Source organism: Podarcis gaigeae (genome assembly GCF_964106915.1).
Source record: "Podarcis gaigeae genome assembly, chromosome: 10".
NCBI lineage: Eukaryota > Metazoa > Chordata > Lepidosauria > Squamata > Lacertidae > Podarcis > Podarcis gaigeae.
The window spans coordinates 52865606-52889262 of NC_139686.1; the positions used below are offsets into that span (position 1 = coordinate 52865606).

Here is a 23657-nt window from a genome sequence, read left to right on the forward strand (position 1 = left end):
CTGACCTTCATAACCACTCCACAACCATGAATATTTGACAAATTTTTACTGTGACTATTTATTAAGCATGGATAAAGGAGAAACAATCCTAAAGGAACTCATTAAACCAGCCCTTTGGGAATCCGGTTACAAACAGGCAAATAGCTTGTTTTTTCTTTCTTTTCTTTCTTTTTTTTAAAAAAAAGATAAACTGATTTTCGGGGAAGGGGGAAAATAAACTGTTTATATATAATGGCTTGCCCATTTAAAAAAATGTGGCTATCAAGAGTTCATGAAATGACTGAATATGAGGATACATGTTCTGTAGAAAGCAAATGGGCCTCATATACTGCCAAAAATAGTGTTAGTTTCATCAATGTGAAAATTCCAGCATACAGTAGTTGTAATAATGTTAGAAACAATTGCTGGTCAAGTTCAACTTGTTGCTATTGTTTTTAATTTGCACAGGAGTAGTATCAGAAATTAGTGTCACTGCTTGTATCTAGCTGAATTTTGAACAACAGAACATTAGTTTTTTATGTTGGTGCCACCAACTGTAAATGACATAAGTTAGTTATAAACAAACCACAGTAATTAGACTGTTGCAACCATCTAAAAACCTTTTTAAGCTTCCAGTCTGTGCTGTTAGTGTTAAGATGTAAAGTGCAATCCTAAGCTAACATTGTCTGTGCAAGCACCATAGAAACATTTGCATATCTGCATATTATCTTACAACTGTACTCTTTACCTCCTTGTGATAAAGCTTTGTCTACCTGCAAACACAGTCAAAGGCTACAGCTGCAAACCAAAGCCTACTCTAACAATGGCCAATAGCTCAATGACAGAAGCAGCCACATGCTTTGGTCAGCCTTCTGTAACTTTAATTAGTACAAAGGAACCTTTCCATGAACTACCTGCTGTTTTCTGACGACCTCTGGGATCTTTTCATTTTAGCCCTATACCAAGAAACAAATATGGGGGGGAAAGTCAATTTTGTCATAGTGTAATCTTCTGAGGCCAAAAGTCAATCTTAAGTGCAGTGAAGATTTGCTTTCATTTTTAAGACAAAGGTGGGAACAAAGTGCGGGCAGAAGTTACGATAGAAAGCAACAAATATGGATCACTGACCAAAACAATTATGTACTTGATGCAAATGCAGATTGCATATTGTTATGTAAAATATGTTTTTTTTAATTATGTTCCCTCCCCGTTCAGACCGGTTTCCCCCCTCCCCTGTGGTGAATACATGTTGTTAGAATAAGTCTTGTATGGTCTTAATCTTCGTTGTGTGCTATTTTTTATAGTCTTAAGTTATAATGACAAAAAAGTAGGAACCAAACATAAAAAGGTCTAGTAAAGCCAAAAATTAATTTCATATTGATTTAAAGTAATCTAGGTGAGTTTTTACACTGAAAGCAAAGATTATAGCAATTGTAGTCCATGGTATTTATTTTCAGTCAAACCAAAGTTACATATGATTCTGCCTCTGTTTATACGGGATACTAACACTAACAATACACTCCCTTTGGAAGACTTGCACAGGCCAAATTGTTGGAATGCTCTTTCTTTCTTTCTCTCTCTCTCTCTCTCTCTCTCTCTCTCTCTCTCTCTCTGCTTTCTCTTTAGACAACTCCAAACCCAAAAATACGACAATACATTAATGGTGTAGTTAAAAATAGCATAGTCTGATGTTTGCTTGAATCCTAGAAACTTTACGTGTTGCTTTTCATGTGCTGTGCCAAGTCTTGATAATACTTTCCCCCCCAACCAAGGGACCTCATAACCTGATTATGGTTATTGCTTTACAAACAGTTTTTTCCACAGAAGGTGACTGCTGGAGCTTAGCATAGGTACCAGGTCCATGTGATGGGCCTGGGTCTTGCAAACTAAGCTCATTGTGTTCTTTGCTGAAATCAGCAAATAGACTTAAAGAGAAACGCAGTCATCTATCACGCCAAATAAAAGGACAAAATGGCTTTCGAAAGGGTTTTCCCACTTACCCAAAAGGCTTTCTGAAAGCTTCTACCTCTGCAAAAGAAAACAAAAAAACAAACAAAAAGAAATTAGAACAATTATGGCAGATTGCATGAATTGTGAGAGAAAGTCACAGTAACTGCTACTTTTCATTATGTTTGTCTTTGGGTCATGATAACAGAAGGTTTATAGTAATTACATCAAAAGAAAGATTTACCATGTGAATGATGGGGTTGTTATTTTTCCAGTCGCCTAGGATCCCTAATGTGGGGATGACCTGAAAGGAACTAATGTTTCTTTCAAGTGTATGTTCAAAAGACTTTGATGGACTGGAAGTAAATGTGATAATTGGACCATCAAGGTGGTGGCCTAAGACTACAATGCTAAAGTATGCATACCTCAGTTACAAACCTTTTTGAAAGGAAGTCTCAGCCACAGAATGCATATACCTGTAGAGTTTTGCATGGGTTTTATATAAATACAATTTAATGAAAAAAATAGCTGCTTGCACATTATACCAGAAAAACCTCCAAAACTGCAATTGCTTTGAAAAATAGACTTTAGGTTTTTTGGAGTTTTCTGAGATGCTTGGTCTGTATTTTGATAATTGTGCATATTATGTAAAAATGTTGGTGGACCCATAAATGACCAGACTTTTTCTAAGAAAAATGTTGCTTTAATGCATTTCATGAATTTTTACTCTGATATCATTGCTTGCTAGTAATAGCAAACCTGCTTTTTCTGCATCTGCTTTGCGTAGCTATTGTAAGGCTTTGAACTAATGTATGTATTTATTGCTTGAACTTCTGTGCATACCTTATAAAGCATAATGTCTGACAATTTAAATGGCTCATGTATTCTTGCTTCTATCATAAGCTGATAATGGGGACTATGATCTTTTGTATACAGCAAATTTTAACTGTAGCACAAACATTTGTTTATGTATTGGTGGAATATACCTGTTTTATTTATCTTTTTTGAGGTAAACTAATTTTTGATACTTTTCATTACTGTGTACTGTGTTCATACCTTGAATTCTCTGACGTTAGAAGTCATGGTTGAGAATTGTAACAGCTGTTGTTCGTTCTGTATTCATGGCTCTCACTGCTGAATAAAATAAAGGACCAAACCTAGGATTTGAAAGAAAACTGTCTACCTCTAACACCAGGGAGTTATCAGATTTTATTTTACATAGTTTTAGTCTACAAAGACACAATTGCTTAAACCTAGTGGGCTTAAGGCTTATATTCTGTGTGGTTGAATTCATGGCACAGTTGTACTGTTTGAAAATCAATTAAAATTTCATGTGAATGTTACAAGCATTAGGTAAAATTACCACTAACTGGGTTTTCTTTGGATAACTCAGAGATGGGGAAGTGATCATCAGCATTCTGTGTCTACAGCTGCTTAACTTCATAAGAATGCATTTCTTTGTGATTAGGGAATTGAAGCATAGCCAGCTAGGAACAGAGCAACTGAGCTATACTTTAAAAGATAAACCAGGGTGGACTTTAATGTCCCCGGTCAGAATCAGTCGCAAGCTCCCATATTCTGTTTTACTCAGATTCCTCAAATTGGGCATTCACATTTTGGAGAATTTACTTCAGGATTTTGACTACACATTCCAATACTAGTGTACATTTTTGGAAAGCTAGTGTTATTACTGCTTATAAAGCACACTTTCACCCTTGTTACTTCAAGAGTTCAAATCGGAATGGGTTTTGTCCATAAAAATCAGGCATATTTAACAAACAAAAAAAGATGTAAATTTTACTATAGTATTAATGTAAACAGTGTTTTCACTGCTGCTGGATGTAAAAAATGTAAATGAAACCATTTCATTCACTTGCTTAAGTTTCTGGTGTATAAATAAAATGTCTAATTCTTTTTGACCCATTTATAACCCACAAGGTTTTATTTTTTTTTTTTTTTTCTCCTTGGAAGTTCACTCTTCCACCCTGCGAGCTCATCAGTTCCTATGTGTTTATTTAGGAGTTATGTAATATTTGACAGATTTGTTACAGAGGTGTTTGTAGGTACCCCAAGGGCTCTGAAAGCAAGACTAACAGACAAGTTAGCAGAAAACCTATCTGCTTTATTAATACTACATGGGGCTTTTTAGGCTCATATTTACTCCTTTCCCTGATGTACACATAACATGCTCTGCCTTGCCTATTAAAAGGATGCAATGTGGGGAAATACTCACCATTCAGCTTCTTGTATGCTTTTTATTCTGAGAGTAGTAATCACAAAGCCAGTGGGTCCTTTCTCATACAATGTTTTCAGGTATCCATATTTTCAGTATAACTAAAAATTGAAAGTCTGAAGGTGAGAAACATGGGCTTGCAAAATCTCAAGTTATACAGATATACTTTGTCAGGAAGCCATGATTGGCTCCAGTTCCCTGATAAATGCAGTAGCAAACCAAGGCTTGACTCTTGAGTAAAGTCTGCAATGACCCAAAGATATAAATATTGGCTGCAATGCAGAAGACTGCAAATGGAATGGAAAAAGGTACTTTTTGTCTGCACAATATGCTTGTTTCCACATGTGGAACATAATTTCTCTTGCACAAAGTACACAGAGGAGCTGCTTGTGAGAAGCAAAATAGCTGCACCAGAGCAGGATTTCTGGATCATGGCCACCGCCTGTGCTTAATCTCCCACATATATGTTGTGTGACCATGACAATGATTTCTTTCTTGGACCAAGGTGTGTGTTGTTCCTAAGTTGACTTTGTTTTTGTTTTATGGTATAGAGATATCTATAGGGTATGCTGCCCTAGCCAGCTAAACTCTAAATACAAGTAGTGATCATGATGACAGGGGAATAAGGAGGCAAGCCACAAAGGCTTGGGGAACTGGTCCATGTTTATTTATGGTAGCACCAACAGATCCACAGTGGGGGAGAGCAAGGGGCAGGATCCAACTAAAAAAGCAGTGGGTGAGCCAAACCTGCCAAGCTTGAGGTGTAGCATATCCTCAAGCTCTTCCCTTAATCCACACACTTTCAGGTGAGTAGGGAGGCCTTTCTTTTCCAGCCCCACAACTCCAGGCAGCTGTTACAGGTTGGTCCCAGATGCAAGCAAATCTCACAGCCCTGAGGGCAAGTATCGGGACTACCCCCTTCACCTCTAAGAGTGATTAACAAACTCTAACCACCTGATAGCTCCCTTCACCTCCCTGCCAGTGTGGCATTCAACCTATTTAAAGGCTACCCTGCTAACTACACTCGCCATCAAATCAGTGATGTGGGTGGGGGTGGGATCCTGCCAGCAAGCCCCATCAGTAAAGCAGCCAAAAATTCCTAGTCTCAAAAAGCAACCTGCCAATGCAGGTGGGTGGGAAGCTTGCAGAATGAAGGGGCCGCAGAGCAGGTGGGGCAGACTTAAATAGCCCACATGTACCTTCCCCCCACAATAATGGCACAGCATGCAACCACACGCTGAAGCCAGACCACCAAGTCTCCCTGTCCCCTATGGCTGATGCTGCTTTAGGTGCAATGGCAGTGGGATTCTTGGGATTGCTATTGGTGTGGGTGAAGATGGAGGCCTTGAATGCATTTCAATCTCTGTCCCACATCAAAATGCTTTTAAACTCTTGAAATTAAGATGTGGGGCACGAACTAGTGAGTGGTTTCTATCATAAGTGCACAGAGCTGTGATTAATTTATTACATTTAGAAGTGTTATCGTCACTGTACAAAGAGAACAGGGAGGCTTCCCCTCTGGTGCACTGAGGTGCTGGCAGTCTGACCGGAAAGTGAACCTGCTGGACCAGAAATAATTTTGTGGGGATAGCATGCTGAGGACACAGTGCTGCTCAGCCTGAGAGAAGATAAATGCAGGACATGAGACACCTCAGGTGTGGGTCCCTGCCATCCAGAAAAGAGAGTGAGTGTTTGTATGTATGTGAAACAGGAGGAGGGTGAACAAGCAGGTAGTGAACAGGTAAAACCAGGTGAAGGTAACCAGAGATGGTAGGAAGATACTGAAGGAATAAGAGAAAAGGCCTACAACTGAATAAAAGAGGGTGGCAAACAGTACCAAGGAGGGAGGAAAGGTGGTAAGAAAGGTTGGAGGTTTGTAAAGTCTGAGGCAGCATATCCCAGTGGCAGGTTAAGTGCTAGGAGTATAAACACACCAAGATTAAGCCTGCAAGGATTGTGGCTCACCAAGTGGCTATGAACATAAGAGACGTGCTGGAGCTCTGAAGGCACTTAGGACCTCAAGGAAGTGAAGTAGGAAAATAGGGTATTCATCAGGTTAGTGTCCAGTATTTTTATTGCATCCATCCCAAGAAAGCGCTAATGGACTGCAATCTCCCAACTTTAATAAAAACACATTTGCCTATGGTCTATTGTCTCCCCGCAATAGTTATGGATATAGATACAAATCCTCCACAAGCAACTACTAAATCCTTGAGAGTCATTTTCAAGTCTCAGTCTGAAATGGAAATCAATTTCCTTGTCAAAAAGATTCAATAATAATCTTTGCATAAAACGATGGACAGCCCTGCCCATAGCCCTGTTCAGCTGAAGTGCTTGCATTTAAAGTGAATTTAGTCCCACTGATTTTAATGGGATTAATCAGATGAAATTGAAGCAGTGTGGTTAGCTGGAATCTGGTGGGTTTCAGAACTTGGCACAAGCAATTAATGACCTAGATGAGTGATCTAACGTAGTGAGCAGGAAATAAATACAGAAGGAAAACTTCTTGTTTGGAGGTACTGAAGCAACAACCTTGAGAAAATGTGTTTCTGAGCTGTTGTTGTTTTCCAAATGGGATTTAAGCAAATAACAACAATTTCAGATTGCATAATTGAAGCAGGCTTGGTACTGATGTGTCACATCCTCACTTCTTGTCCAGTAAGAGGAATAATGGGGAAAGACTCTAGAAGGTGTGGGATTGCAACTGCTTGACCTGACATCACATAACTTACAGACAAGCAAATCTGAATAAATGCTCAACAAATAGCTGGTGCTATATAACCTCCCTGAAAACTTTGTGCAAACAAATCAAGTGCTGTAGTGTTGATGAAGTAGCCATTCATTAGACAGTAATTAATGCTTCACAAACACTTGTTTGTAAGACTACTTTCTGTTTAAATGCTCTCCCTGCCGATTATCTTTGCACATCACATCTCCGTTCTGTTTATAACATCTGCAACAGCACTGTGCACAAGTTGACTAAGTAGAGTGTCTTGAAGGGTCAGCTCACACTGTCAATTTTGTCTCCACACTCCTCTTTTATGTACCCCTGTCACTGCATTGATACAGATGGAACATGTAAATGATGAACTGAGATCTCTGCAGATGCAGCCTCTGTTTCTGAGCAGCAGCTCCTGGATCATAGGGACACTTCTGTTTTTAAGCTGCCACAAGCACAGCACCTGTCCCTGGGAAGCAGAACTTCTATTGGAAAAGAGCCTGGCTCATTCTTTTGAAAAAGATGTCCTAGGGAGGGAAGGATTGCACTGAAACAAAGTACACAGTGTGAACCAGCCCTTAGTCTATGGCTTATTTTAATTTCTTGAAGAGTATCCACTGCCAAAAATAAGAAACCTCTGCTTGTAAACACTGCCAGTGGGTATCACTCCACAGATAAGTGTCTAAACTTTGACCTGCAGAGTATATACAGGCTGCCGTTGCAAAGCAGTAGCTGGTTACAGACATATTGTGCTCACATTCCACATGCTCATTGCAGGAAACTGCTGGTCCAAGGCGCAACAGGGCAAGCACACAATTACTTGAAAATAATGCATCCAGAATGGGCATGTGTTGTGTCACGTGGCAAATTAAACCATATTGTTAGAGCAATTGTCAACTATTTGGAAACCTCATAATTTAATTCAGAATAAAGGGAAGGTGGAAGGGATGAGCTACAAAAGAAAGTATTAATGGCTTGCCTATATGAAAAATTGTTACAGAGAGACATGCCAATGTTCTGGTGATACTAGAGATAGGGAAAATACACCACAATACATGACTAACATATATTTCTTTTTTCTGCACAACCCCACCTCAAACCCTTATATATGCCTCTCAAAATGTTCAAGTCAACAAACATTCCTCTCCCTGTATAGTTCATTCTCAACTCAGTAACTGAGTGCATGTTTTAGCGCAAGGTTTACAGACTACAACTGGAAAGCAGTCAAGAGCTAGGAAGCTATTCAGGCTGGCTATCAAACTTCTACCAACTTGATTGTTGCAGAACTGGTGTTAGGCCACAGTAGATGTAAGTAGCTTATACCAAGATGCAGGATCAGCCAGAAGCAAAAGATCATAGAATCAGCAGCAAGCACCGCACCACACACATTTGCCAGTTACACCTTAAAGTTTCAAATGCCAACAATGTGTGAATGATTGGTCAGCTGTTGGCTGATGCTGGGCACTGAAGTCTGCATTTCCTCAGGTGCATGGCCAAGTTGATGGCACCTCCACAGGTAACCCCAACTGCAGGTTCTTCCTAGAAAAATCTCTTGCACTCAGGCCAGCATAGAATTTCAAGAGGGGGAGGTGAATAGATATGCTGGATGATGAATAGATTTACAGAGAGAGATGATTCAAATCTAGTGAAATCAGATTAGCTCACATAGCCAACATGCTGGTCTCTAAATGTTGTTGGACCCAGGTCAGCATGCTTAATGGTTTGGGCTGACTGGAATTATAATCCAACAACATTGGAAGGGCACCATGTTGCTACCCAGGGCTGGATTAGATGAAGGACACTGTATCAAAAATTGCTTTCTAAACCAAAAATGAAGGTTGTATTTTCGCTGTGTTGCCAGTAAGTGTGAAACTGGGTCTTTCATATACCTTTCACTACCAAGGAAGGGGGAATGCAGGACCCAGAAATTTGCAGCCCTTGTCTATGAAGAAAACAGAGATGCCAAGTGTTATGGTGGTAGATTGAACACACTCCCTGCCCTAAAAGCAAATGTGCTGGAATTCTGCCAGTGCCTGTTCAGATATTTATTACCACACTTTAGAAAATACATAAATCTGTTTTACTACAACTGAATCAACAACAACATGAAAGCCATCTCACATGACTACTTGAAGTATCAAGAATTAAACTTCCAGTATCAAAACTTGCCTCCAGATGGCAACTCCTGGCACATCTGAGATAATGACCTGTTTGTCAATAACCGATATGTAATTGCTAAACCATTATACCAAACTGGTATACGTATCAAAGTGACTTTGAAATTCTAGGGAGTCAACTAGATGTCGTTAATGAAGGAAAAGCATAAACTAAAGACTTTAATAAGTAGAAGGAATTAGAAGAATTTGGAAAGTATCAGCACCAAGTGTCTCAAATTTCAAGTGCCACTTCCAGAACAACTAGAGTGGGAGGGCGCAATGCAGGAAACTCTTTGCCCAACATAGGGCTCAAACCCACGACCCTAATTAAGAGTCTCATGCATGATTTCTTTGTATCTGCAGGAAGATTTAGGACAGAAAAAACCAGTGATGGCCACCAGCTTGGATAGCTTTTAAAAAGGATTAGGAAAATTCATAGAGTACAAGGCTATCAGTGGCTGTGTTGTGTCTCCAATTATGCTTCTGAATGCCAGTTTCTGAAAATGGCAGGAGGGGAGAGTTCTCTTGTGCTTCAGTCTTGCCTGCAGATCTCCTACAGGCTGTGGGCCACTGTGAGTGCAGGATGCTAGATTAGATGGGCCAAGGGCCTGATCCAGTAGGGCTCTTCTTATTTTTTTATCTGTTCTGCGGCTATCTCTGTGAAACCATTTTATCACTCCCATCATATATTGCTACACCCATCATATATAGTTCTACTATGATGCATTTGCAAATCTTACTGCCTTTAACATCTTGACTGAAATACAGATGCTGTGAGATTTCATATCCTGTCTGCGTTAATTTTAATTCCACAGTAATTCCACATTAATGCAAGTGTTTGTACCGAGAGTATTCAACTGCAAGTCAGTGTACTGTTTGTGCTGCAGATGTATCCTCCCGAGGACCTGTTCTAGTGTCTCTGAAATTTGATTAATCTCACTTTTTATATATTACAAGACAAGCAATTTTTTTCCTGATAATATGATTTTTAGGGATTACCAAAGTATTATATCAACACATGAGTCAACACTGTAGCCCAATACCTGGGTGTAATTAAGCTGGATGAAGCTGTTTACAGACAAGACTTTCCTGGGCCCTCAAAATGGGTAGGATGCTTATTAAATGAATCAAAAAGAAGGAAGTGGGGCCTGCAGCAAAATGCTGGTGAGGAGCACTCCTGCTCCATGTCTGTCTCCAGGATACCCCATTGCATTCCCCCTAACACCCTTTTCTTGCATATACATATACATATACATCCCAGTCTGTTAATATTCCAAATACATTAGGATGGACTAATCAATAAATTTCACTTCCTCTGTTTCTCATTTTCCCAGTCTTCAGTTTGTCCCATTTCTGCATTGATTTACATTTTTTTAAAAAGACCACAAACACTTAGGAATATTCACCAGAATTTTAGGGAGCATTTCTCTTAGGCAAAATTGCATACAAAAAAATGCATTAACATTATTACAACTTCCCCCAAATATAATGCATTGTTATATGTAATTTTCACTAAAATATATTTTTATGCACGTTTTAGCCTAATATACACACACTGGGCATGTTTTTTGGTTGGATAACAAAATTGCAAAATCCTGATAAGTGCAAATTTCAAGAGATAGCTACATTTAGGTTCACATGCAAGTGGAATTGAATTTCTTTCCCATTTCTGGTCCTCAGTGGACTGTTTTGGTGGTTCCCTCCATCCTTCCCCAAATACCTTCTGTAGTTCTACAATCATAGGGGTTCCCCCAAGCCTGCTGCCCTGTCTTTCATAAATGGGTGGCACCATTTGGGCTACATAAAGTTCCACACTCACCTCTGAACTTGGCAAAGAGAGGGAATGAAAATATAATAATGTATCTAGAGATGAGCTGCCTATTGTCCAGTGTGTGTGTGTGAAGTGGTGTGGAGGCATCAGGTCTCTAAGGTAAAGGGAGGGCAGAAGAGGAAGAAACAGTAAGTGGCACCTTGAGACAAATGTGGACATTAAGACCTAGTTAATTAAATGGGCTGAGGCCGAGTTCATCAAGTGGAAGAAATTTCATTTATAAGGAAGCTGAAAAAGTCACATCTATTTTGTGATGGCTATTTCTCTCTTCCTAAGGACATGTCAGAGAAAATGAAATTTTGAGGAAGAAAATACTGACTCTGGAGCAAGGAATTGATGACACACCGGTTGGAAGAAAAGAGATTGAAGTTTCTTTGAAGGAGGTATTCAATACATCTGAGCTTTATCTCAATGCAACAAGAGGGACTGGCTGCGTAATTTAGAGCAGGGGTGGGAACAGTGTCCCCCTCCAGATGTTGTTAGGGTTCAGCTCCCATCAGCCCCAACTAGCATGGCGAATGGTCTGGGATAACAAAAATTTGGAGAGCCACACGTTCTTCATTCCTGCTCTAGCAAAAATGCAAAGGGATTCAGGATCAACCCAAGACATTTTGCCTCACGAAACAGTAGCACTGCATGATCCAAGAGGTGTACACAAGGGATTTGTTACAATGTCGCTGAGGTGCCTCTTCAGTCTTGTATGGGGTAATATGTGCACTCAGCTTCAGCATCCTCAACTGTGACCAGTGCAAGAAACATTGAACATCTTGCATTTAGACCAAAGCCCATGTGATTGTGCTTTGGGCCGTACTCACAATTGTGTGAGCAAGGCTTACTCATAAACAAATGTGCCTGGACTTTGAGGTCTTCTTCAGAGGCCCTTCTGTAGGTGCCCTCACTGAGTAAGGTTTGACAGATAGCTATGGGAGGGGATTTTTTTGGTGGTGGCATTTTGGCTATGGGATGCACTCCCCATAGATGCTCACTTGGTACCATTTCAGAGCCAGACTAAGACCTTTTCATGTTCCCAAGTTTTGTAATCTGTTTTTAGCTTTAAACTGCTTTGAATCCCTGTGGCCTCTGCTTTTATGCCACACTATGCTTTTGTTATTTGTTATATTGTTATTGAGTTTTAAATTGCTTTATTTCTTGTTCTGAGCTGCCCTGAGACCTGTGTCATTGGCTGACCTATGAATACTGCTAACAAAGAAATAAATAAAGCAATACACATGTAAGGCCCAGCTCACACAAAAAGCATGCCCGGTACTGTATATGCTGAAGTCCAAGGTTTCTTCCTACAGCACACCATGGTGCAAAGCATAGATAACGAGGCTGTGTGTGAACCAGCCCTGAGTCCCACCCATGCCAGTGGAACTGTATTTTCCAGTTAATATTCTTTAGCACTAGTCTGATGCATAGCTAATACATCTCCAACATTTCATTGACTACAGTAGAGAAGAGTTCTACTGTATCCAATGCACTCTTTCCATTAGAGAAAGGATTTACACTTGCATAGCAGAACTCCCCCTGCAAACCCCTTGCAAGTTCCCCCACACCCTCCCTAAATCTGCCCTGGAAGGTTGGAAAAGCCCCCACAACAAATTTAGGGGGTATATGGGATAAAATTTCTGTTGCACAAATGCGAATCCTTTTTTTCCTAATCGAACAGGTTACTTAGCCCTTGTTTGAATACAATCCAATTTTGAATTGTGAGTATCAGCTGTGATCTCTGACAACACCTGCGCTTTCTAGTGTTTAATTTCTAAAATCAGAGGCCTGGAATGCCTCCTCGGTAGCACCTGCCTCCTGATCCCAGCTGCTTGGGGTCATTCATTGGTAAAAGGAATGCATTCTGTGTACAGTGGTACCTCAGTTTAAGAACAGTGCGGTTTAAGAATGATTTGGTTTACAAACTCTGCAAAACCGGAAATAGTGCCTTGGTTTGAGAACTTTGCCTCGGTCTAAGAAGGGAACCCGAATGGTGGAAGGGCACCAGCAGCGGGAGGCCTCATTAGGGAAAGCGTGCCTCGGTTTAATATAATAATCTTTACTGCGGTCCAACGACCCATAACATGAATTCAGAATAAAATACAGATTTATATAGACAACCCCCCCAGGGAAGGGAGACCGAAGTGTCATTTGTTTAATCATGGGTATGTTGATCTTTGATTCATATGACTACTGAAAGAAACTTTGCCATGGCCATTGTGATATCATTGGATTTGTCGTTCAAGAATGAGCCATTGAACCAGACGTTTGCGCCTCGGTTTAAGAATGGTTTTGGTTTAAGAATGGACTTCCGGTACTGATTAAGTTCGTAAACCGAGGTACCACTGTATCTCAGAGGCACTGTTTTCTTGAGTACTCATGCACATGGTTCAGGTCTAGGTTCTTGTTTTGACTTGAAATTTAGGCCTAAGGAGGATCAGCCACACCACTAATTGTGCCCTAATATTCTGGGACAAGGGCTGCTGTTTGGGAATTGGTGAATGGATCAAAAACTAGTGCCATGGTTTTTCTCCCGTATAGCAATTTTTCCTACCCACATGAATTTTGTACTTAATATTTTGCTAATCTTTCACTTATGGTGAGGGCCATGCTGTTTACAGTCAACAATCTGGGCCATAAGAGGAGTGAAGATATGGCAGTGTAAGTGGTACATATTCTTAGTGCATGTTCAAGAGTACCATGTAGGATTTATGCACTGGAAATAGCATGTTAACTAACCAAGCAGAAAGAGTATGATGTCTGATCACATAGCCATCAGAGTTTCATTTGTCTTCACCAAAGTGCTCCTAGACTATCTGTCCAATCATCACCTGCGACCGACTAATGCAGGAATTAGTCTTTCCCGTAACTTAACAGCTTTGAGACTCTCGGAGGCTCCTTTTAGTGCTTAATAGCAAAGATGGGTTTGGTCTATGAAACCATTTGTCAGCAGAGAATTGGCAAGTTGCAGAAAAGCTGGTAAATGCAAACTCCCTCTTTTCGCTTAGAAAAACATAAATTGATTACTATTATTCTTTTTTTAACAAGTGAATGCCTACTGACAAAGTGAGCTGAAAGCTGTCAGCCTGGGACCAAGAGGTATTCAGTGGAAGTTTTGCTATTCCCTGGGATATATTGCTCTTGTTTTCTAACCATTTACCATCTGCCGTTTGTTAAGATCTATTAATTCCTTTTATAATGGCCTGTCAAGCCCTAAATGCCTTGGGCCCTCAGTATCTACTCTATACACACATGAACTATCATGATCATCCTTAAGATCAGCAGCGTTTCCTTTTTAATATGCCATGTGTGTGCTAAGTTTGAAAGATGGGGCAGGGGAGTGGACAGTGGCCACTACTGTCAGGGTACTTCATAAAATATTGTAGGGGAGAAAATGTTCTTTCCAATGTATGTAGATCATGTGTGTCTATTTCATAGGATGCACACCTTATGTGTATGTGTGTGTGTTTCTATTTTACAGGATAAATTTTACAGTGTGCATATGGCATTTATTCCCTAGTAAACCAGGCATAAATAAGATAATTACTTGAGGAAGGTTTATTGCTCAGTGGTAGGGGATCTGCTTTGCCTGCAGAAGGTCCCAGTAACCAATTCCCAGCATCTGCAGATCAGGCATGGAGAAATCCTTGTCCAAAACCCTGGAGAGCTGCTGCCAGTCAATGTAAACAATTTTGAGTTAGATGGACTAATGGTCTGGGTCAGTATAACGAGGCTTCTCCTATGTTCTTATGGTTTACTACCAACTGAATCTTTTGAATTCTGGTGCTGGAGGAGGCTTTTGAGAGTCCCATGGACTGCAAGAAGATCAAACCTATCCATTCTGAAGGAAATCAGCCCTGAGTGCTCACTGGAAGGACAGATCCTGAAGCTGAGGCTCCAATACTTTGGCCACCTCACGAGAAGAGAAGACTCCCTGGAAAAGACCCTGATGTTGGGAAAGATGGAGGGCACAAGGAGAAGGGGACAACAGAGGACGAGATGGTTGGACAGTGTTCTCGAAGCTACCAGCATGAGTTTGACCAAACTGTGGGAGGCAGTGGAAGACAGGAGTGCCTGGCGTGCTCTGGTCCATGGGGTCATGAAGAGTCGGACACGACTAAATGACTAAACAACAACAACAAAACCAACTGAATCTCCTTTTCAATCTTATCAATGCAACTTGAAAGACTCCACACACACCCCAGTGCAATTCTGTGCAAACTTGCTCAGAAGTAAGCCCCACTGAGTTCAATGGGACATACTTTCAGGTAACAGTGTATAGCATTACTGCTGCAGATGCACATCATGGACTTTGAAATGATCACTTTCGCTCCAGTCCAGGCACACTACCTTTCTTGCAACCTCCTTCCACACCCTTTCGGTACTTGTAAACCTCATGGCACAAGGGAATGCTAATTCTTTTTAATCCAATTCTTTCTCTCGCCCCGCCCCCCCGCCGGTAATCTTAGCATTTTAAATATACCCTGATGCTATCAGTTAATTTGCCCAATATTTTTCTTTGACAATAAGATGGCTATGTCATTTCTTTTTCATTGAATATTTCAGCATATTCTAAATATTTAATATTTGGAAAAAATTGATGATACCACGAACTTACAGATGGAAAGTGGGTTACAGGTAACAATTACTGTTACAGGGGTGGCCGATATAAATGGAGGAATGCCAAAAAGCCAGGCAAAATTCAAGCCTTATTGTTCGTGAATGTGGTTTGGGGTGGCAGTTTCTTGATACCACCTCTACAATAATATGTCTTAGTTGTTTTCAAATCTGTACAAAAGTTAGACTGATAGTCTTAATATTTAAAACACACAGTGGCTAGAAGCCAAATAAACTGTTAATGGAAAGGAACTGGTAGGACCTCCACTAGCTACTTCCTGGAGGGGCCCCACAGGCGCACGAGGGGGAGGAGGTGAATATCAGATAGTAGCCATGCTCTCCAATCCATGCCCCATGCCTGGAAAACCCCACATATTTCCTGTAACCAATAAATTTGTGGCCTGATTTCACCCATTTCTGGTCCACCCTTTGTTCCACTCCTGGGGAAGGAATGCCTTTGCATATGATGCACAACTAGATCCTTTCAAAGGGGCAGTATATTTTGAGTAGGTTAAATATGAGTTTTCCGTTGTCCCCATTTTGCTCTAGGCTGTATTTATCATCTACCAGAAAGCCCATATTCATATAAATTGATTGTGCCATGGCTGAGGTCTGTGCCCCACTGTGGTAGTTGACATTAGTTCAAACAGCCTTGTAGACATAGCCTTCAAAGCTGTTTTTGCTATTGCCTTCAAAACCCAGCGCTCTCTTAATCTGCTCTTTATTCCACAGAGAAGAGATCTTGTTTCCCCCACCTTTTTGAATAACTACAATCTCTGTGTCTCTGCAGTACTTCACTTGCCCTCAGCTGCACCTTCCGCATTTTTATTTTATCTTTCCTTTATAATAAGGTGAACAGGAGTGTGCCAAGCTCCTGATACTATCTCATTACTCCGTACATACAGAGTATTAATTTCCTTAGCCTGTTTATATATCATAGAATATTGATTGCCTTATGCATACGCCACACCTAATTACTAAAGATTTCCCCATAATCTAGAGATTGGCTCTTCCTAAACATTTCCTATAATTTATTTCCTAAAGAGTGTTCTTCCCAGCATTTCTTTGTGGCATCACTGAAAGCAAATTCGTTTGGCAAGAGACATTTCTGTTGCAGAAATTCTCTATGTTCGTAGAATCATAGAATTCTAGAGTTGGAAGAGACCCTAGTCCAATCACCTGCAATGCAAGAATTCTGTCCACAGCTGTTCCTGTGGGTGGGTTCGAACCACCAACCTTCTGGTTAACAGCCAGGCGAACTGACCCACTGTACCACAGGAGTGTTGACATCAACTGACGGCAGGATCCATGCCCCACAACAACCCTGCAAGCACAGCTATACACTTAACAACCGCCCCTTAACGCCAAAATCAGCCATGAATCAGAGGCGGATTGAGTCACACTGGGTGCAGAGCCCAAGGGGTGCCGCAGGGGATGCCACAACTATGATTTTGAATGGGATGGAAGAGGTGGGGTGCCGAATTTTGGCACTGCACAGGGCGCTGCTGAAATTTGAGACCCCAAGGTCTGCCACTGAACGAAAGTCCATATATAAAGCTGATAACCCAAAGACATGGATACGAGGAAACTAGCCAAGTTTTTTGCCCCAGGTGAAGCCTCCAGAGGGGTGCCATTGAGGCTCCCAGGCTGTGTGTATGTGTGCGCCAGACTGGGTCTTTGACCTGGGTGAAACAAAGCCTAGTTTTGCCCTTGGATAACCATAAAAAACTATGTATTTTTGTCTCGCATGGGATAGGTTGCTTATCGTTTGAGCAAGGCCCTGTTTAGTTGCTGATGTTGTCTTAGGGAAACAGCAAAATACAAGTAGGATGGTCTATTGTGAACATTTGATTTCCATAGCGCAGAGTCTTTATTGCTCCTTTTAGTTTCTTGATATTTCTTTCTGAAGTGTGTGTGTGTGTGTGTGTGTGTGTGTGTTCATTCATTCTGAGTTCTTATATAGAAAAAAATCCACCTTCCTTTTGGTTGTCAGAAGTATTATATCCTCTCTCTTTGCTTCACCCATATTTTAAAATAATGTGATGTTAAAAAACTTCATATAAGTTGTCTGCAGGGGCCCTTGGTGGGTATATCTTCATACAGCATCAGATGGGGAAGGTTTTGTTTCACAAATACAAAGTTATACAAGGTCAAAGGGGTCACAGACAGAACCTTTCTCTCACTTCCTATAGGGATTATAAAGTCACAAGACCAGATGCCAAAAGTTCAAGCAACAATTTATGATGGAATTCACAGCAAAATGTCTCTACACCTGTCATTTAAGCATGACTGCTAAAACAGCGGCCTGGTGGGAATTGCTACCAAAACGCAGAGTTAGATGTTTTGGCACTAGGTGGGCGCAGAAATTACATTTTTCCACGTAAGTAACCCGAGGCAGTAAAAGGAATGAAGCCGGCATGTGCAATGAGCCTCAGACTGGGGATGCAGCACACGCGCCTGGTCACTTCCACTCATTATATTTTTATATGTGTAGAGCAGGGATGGGGAACCATTAGCCCTGCAGATGGTTTTGGGTTACAACTCCCATCACCCCCAACCAGCATGGCCAATGACCGAGGAAGATGGGAGTTGCAGTCCAGTAACATCTGCAGGGCCAGTGGTTCCCCATCCCTGGTGTAGAAAGCATTAAATGTACACAGAAAATTGCAATGTGTTTTCCCATGTGTTAGTTGAGGGTTGAGATTCTCAGTTTGGATGCAAGGAGGCTAATGCACAGTTCTCAGGGGAGCTCTCTGGATAAAATGGGGGGGGGGGTCTGCAGCTCTTTGGTGGTGGGCTGATCCTTCCTCTGCCTGTTAGGTGGGGGAACCAGGGTTTTGCCTCTAGTGAGAAATGCATTTTGGGGAGGGCATCAGAGCCATGAGCTTTGCATGCACAAGGTCCAAGGTGGAATTACTGAATCTCTAATAAAAGAGTTATCTTGAACAGCACGGCTGAGACAGACTTAAAACTTTGGAGAGCTGCTGCCAATCAGAGCAGAAAGTGTTTGCTAGATGGACTTTTGGCCAAAGGGCATACACCTACATGGAGCAGGGGGAGGTTCTAAGGAATCCACGTGAGAAGCCCACTCAGAATCTGTATAGGTGTCTGAGAACAGGCAGAGGAAGGGACAGCACAAGCCCAGAGTTCAGAGTATTGAAATGGGTATGAGATGGGAAGTGATTGCTTAGTGAAAGTGACTTCCTAGCAACTTTAGGCAGGGTAAAGAGTCACAGGAGTATGGGACCTTAGGGCCTTCTTCAGGTGTATCTTCCGATTTGTCTGTGCAGGTGGGGTGCACACAAGAAAAGCAATTCCCGCCATGCACTGTTTCCTACTATAAAAATGCTCTATGGTTTGCCACAGTAGTATTCTCTCTGGTCAGATGCACTGTCGGCCAATCACATTCAGCACACTTTCCCAGATAGTGATACACTATCATGCATTTGGACAGTTCATAGTAATGGGTCTCTGTGATGAAGGCACAGCAAAACAAACAAATAAAAATTCAAACAGAGTAAGAAAGTGAGAGGAACCCAGAGAAAACGTCTGCCTGATCCTGTGCAGTAGAAAGGGTGAATTTAAAGTTTTATTTTAATGTTTTGCCATTGTTATTGTAAGCTGCTCAGAGGAGTTTGTTACTGAGTGGCATATTAACACAGCTGAATTGCTAGCAAGGAGTGTGGTCTGGCTTGAGGATGTGGACTGGAGAGATTCCTGAGTGCCAGAGAGAGGGGCCTTCAGGTCTGTGGTTCCCCACTACTTTTTTAGCAAGAGATGCTAAGGATTGAACCTAGCATCCCCCTGCACACAAAGCACACACTCTTATCACTCAGTTATGTCCCCCCCCCCCAGCACTTTGAATCCTGGTCTGGAAAAAGTCTATAAATAACATAGCCAACATTAGTATGCTCAGCCAGAAGTATAAGCTCTGTTGCTCCTTCTCTCCAAAATATTGGGAACACAAGAGTTTTGCAATATGGTAAAATAAATGCTATAAAGAAAATAACTGCTTTAAATATAGTCTTTTTACCATTATAATTCCTTCTAGTAAAGTAAATTCAGTGTTGAACATAAATGGATCATATATCATCATCATTTAAGCTGATTTTATTAGTTCAGTGTGAAATGTTAATTGCTCACATTACTGACAAAATGATGCTTGCAGAAATTACAAATTCATATTTTACACTTTGCAAATTAACAGGAAATAGAATTTCACCGCGAAAATGAAGCAACGATTAGTTTTAGAAATATGTTGCCCCATCTCTCTCTCTTTCTCTCCTTCTCTCTCTCTCTCTCTCTCTCACACACACAAATATTTTGTACAACTAATTTGAATCATTACTCCTAGAAATCCGGCAGCCTATCTAGGTGAACGATAGGCCAATCCACAGAATGCTCCGTTCTTGTCATGCGACCCCTTCAGATCAATGTGTTTTTGTTACAACTTAGAGAACCAGGCTGAAAGAAGCCATCCCTCAATCCTATTTTGAAAAGCCACTTTAAGCCCTTAGGATCCTAATTCCCATTAACTTTTCACATTAGATTTATGTACTTCAAATTGTGCCTTTGATGCTTAAAACATTACTGTAACTGGCAGGACACTGAGGAAGGGAAAGGGAATCCTGGCCAGGGGTGGAGCCACAATTGGCACACACTGGGAAAAGCTGAAGAAGGGGAAGAGGAAAGGGAGGCTGGGGGGTTAGGAAGTACTCACAGGACATCAGAGGACGTCAAAGGGGTAGCTGACACTTCACAGAAGCCAGGGGAAGCAGACACACCACCCAAACCAGAGGTGGTCCTGTCCCTGCAAGCACGGTGGCCTCTGAGACATCAGAAGCAGCAGGAAATGCACTCCAGGAGACCAAGGCAGGCAAGAGAAAATATCCCACTTTGCTAGTTGACCAGGTGAACATCATTAGACTCGTTAGGTCTGGGAGGAGGTTTGTGGCCACTCAGCTCAGGGCAGGTGAGGATCACATGCTTCATCAAGTGTTGGAGGAAAGCAAGGCAAAGGCTCTGTCTGCTCAACTTTCACAGTAAATGGACCACGGCAAGAGGGTGGAGGTGTAAGCATTGACAGCACTGATAGTGTATTTGGCAACTGCAGAGATTGGTTCATCTAAAATTATAACGTTCCTAGTAAATTATAACTTTCCTAGTACTCTAGACTGGTTGAAATCCTATGTACCTTTCAGTAAGCTTCAATGAATGCAGTCAGACTTCTGAATAAAATGCACATAGGATCCTGCTATTCAGAATACACACAGAAACCAGTCCACACATGAAATACAGCTACCAACATTGCATTTTAACTTTTGAATATTTTGCTATAAATACTGCCATTTCCAAATGGGTGACACGGCAATAATGCTGAAAAGGAATAAAAGAACATAATTTCATCTTGCCGTCATGTTTCCGACTGAACACAGTGGGGCATGCTTACAAGTAAACATGCACAGAGATGCACCGTAAAGAGAACCATATGCAAAAATGCAATGGGTTTTGCCCAATTTTGGGACCTGCTGTTCACATGTTAATGCAGCCAGCATGCTGTTACATTGTGGTATCTATGTATTCTGACTTGTTCATCAAAATCAGGTGGTGATGCATGCATGATATTGTTTTATTTACTTACTCCATAATAGCTATAAAAGCTTTGTGCACACCCAGCACCTCTACATTGCTGTTCTGAGCAGAAGGCACAGAATGATAGCATGAGGCTTGGAGGCTGATATGTATTCATATAGGAAGGAGGAAAGAAATTGGACCACTATTCGGATCTGGTGGTATAGTGGTACCTCAGGTTAAGTACTTAATTTGTTCTGGAGGTCCGTACTTAACCTGAGACTGTTCTTAACATGAAGACCACTTTAGCCTATGGTGCCTCCTGCTGCTGCCGCGCTGCCGGAGCACGATTTCTGTTCTCATCCTGAAGCAAAGTTCTTAACCCGAAGTATTATTTCTGGGTTAGCGGAGTCTGTAACCTGAAGTGTATGTAACCTGAAGCATATGTAACCTGAGGTATCACTGTATTAGGTTGGTTGTTAACAATGTCTAAGGTGTTTTGTTATTAATGTTGCTCTGTTAAATTTCTGATTTTACAAATCTCTTAATTTATGTGAAATTTTAGTGATGGAATTTTTATGATGGTGGCGTTTTATTGCATTCTTCATTTAAAAACTTTTGGTTGTGGTTCGAGGACCCGACCCCCGCAATGTGGAAAGAATACACACGGACACGTGATATAAGGTTAATGGGCAAGGAAAGGCCACAACTTTATTGATTACAGCAGTGAAAAGGTATTGGCTTAGGCATTGGATTTCTTGAACAACTGTGTTTATTCACCAGTAGGTGGAGCCTGTTGATGCCGATCCAACTATAGGTAAAGGTAAAGGTACCCTTGCCCGTACGGGCCAGTCTTGACAGACTCTGGGGTTGTGCGCCCATCTCACTTAAGAGGCCAGGGGCCAGCGCTGTCCGGAGACACTTCCGGGTCACGTGGCCAGCGTGACATCGCTGCTCTGGCGAGCCAGAGCCGCACACGGAAACGCCGTTTACCTTCCCACTGGTAAGCGGTCCCTATTTATCTACTTCCACCCGGAGGTGCTTTCGAACTGCTAGGTTGGCAGGCGCTGGGACCGAGCAGCGGGAGCGCACCCCGCCGCAGGGATTCGAACCGCCGACCTTTCGATCGGCAAGTCCTAGGCGCTGAGGCTTTAACCCACAGCGCCACCTGCGTCCAGATCCAACTATAGGCTCACCCCTAATGTCACCGAGGGTCGTGCCATGGCCTCCCGCCAAGCAGGCATCGGACAGAATACACGACCGCCAGATTCCTTTAACGGAATACCCCTAAAAATTGAAGGCATAGGCGATGGCCACACCTAGCTCTTCGACACAGCACAACACATTATTCCAATGCCTAACCTACCCACCAATACCACAAAAAGTTGTGACGATTGCTACGAGGTAGGCGAAAAAAACAAAAAGGCCTAATGCCAAATGGAAAAACTCCTACCAGGCCCCCTTGACAACCAGGGCGACCAACCTAAGGTCCATAGCAAGGCCAGTGACCTAAGCCCTAACTAAAAGGGAGTGGAGGGTGGGTGACTCGTGGCGAGAGGACGAAGAATGAGGCCGGGCAAAGGCTGTCGCCGCAGCAAAAGGCTGCTGAACACGCCCCCCCCCTCAGGCACCTGGTTGGATGCCTGCTGAGGGGCGTGGGCGCCAGCCAGGTGAGGTGAAGGCAGGGGGCTAATGCCCACTGCTAGGGGCGGAGCTCAGGCTCCCGCCCACAACCACTCCCCTCTCTTGCAGGGAGGAGAGTCTTTGTGAGTCACTTTGGGAGGACATTTAGTACAGTGGTACCTCGGGTTAAGAACTTAATTTGTTCTGGAGGTCCATTCTGAATCTGAAACTGTTCTTAACCTGAAGCACCACTTTAGCTAATGGGGCCTCCCGCCGCCACCGCACAATTTCTGTTCTCATCCTGAAGCAAAGTTCTTAACCCGAGGTACTATTTCTGGGTTAGCGGAGTCTGTAACCTGAAGCGCCTGTAACCTGAAGTACCACTGTATTTCAAAGTGGCATGAACATTATTATATTTATCAATAATAATCTATCAAAGTTTAAGTCTGTGTAAATGCTTTTCTCCCCATTATTCTTTGTTGGCCTTACTTCTCATTCATTTTTTCTTCTGGCTGTTTTGTTAGCCTGGATCAGGGGTAATGAATGTGATGCCCTACAGACTGTTGGACTCCAACTCCCATCATCCCTGACTACTGGCAATGGTGGCTGGAACTGATGGGAGTTGTAGTCCAGCAGCAGCTGACTACCCTAGCTGTACGCTGATGTTGCTAGAGAAATCATTATTATTACATAAAGTGCCCAACAAACATTCAGTTCCATCCAGGTATTCTGCAACAACATGATAATACCTGTCTATATACAACTCGTTTGGACATGCAGGCTTCTTTCTGCCTGTGCCACTGTTCTAACTGTCCCTGCTGTGGCCAAACACATTTTGGCAGTTCCGATATTTTAGTTATCTGCAGAAGATGTCTTTCACAGATCTTCTGCACTCTAGCATATAAAGCTTAGTATGAACCTTGGGGCGTCAGCTTCATGATACTGTTTAGCCCTCTCCAGGCAGTAGCTGACTGAATCCTGTACTAATAGGGT

The 23657-nt window shown here is 41.9% G+C and overlaps 1 protein-coding gene and 1 long non-coding RNA gene across 21 annotated transcripts in view; one reads left to right on the plus strand and one right to left on the minus strand.

Moving 5' to 3' along the window:
• The window catches only part of FOXP2 (forkhead box P2), a 350478-nt gene extending 346625 nt beyond the window's left edge, over positions 1-3853 (plus strand). For all 20 annotated transcript variants that reach the window (XR_014555348.1, XR_014555349.1, XR_014555350.1 and 17 more), the window contains one exon: positions 1-3853. This exon is cut by the window's left edge and continues 183 nt beyond it. The gene's annotated coding sequence lies outside the window, so the exon portion shown is untranslated.
• The window catches only part of LOC310825717, a 113648-nt gene continuing 91529 nt past the window's right edge, over positions 1539-23657 (minus strand). Inside the window, exon 4 of the long non-coding RNA XR_014555480.1 lies at positions 1539-4260. This is a non-coding gene — a long non-coding RNA (uncharacterized lncRNA). The remainder of the gene's footprint in view (positions 4261-23657) is intronic.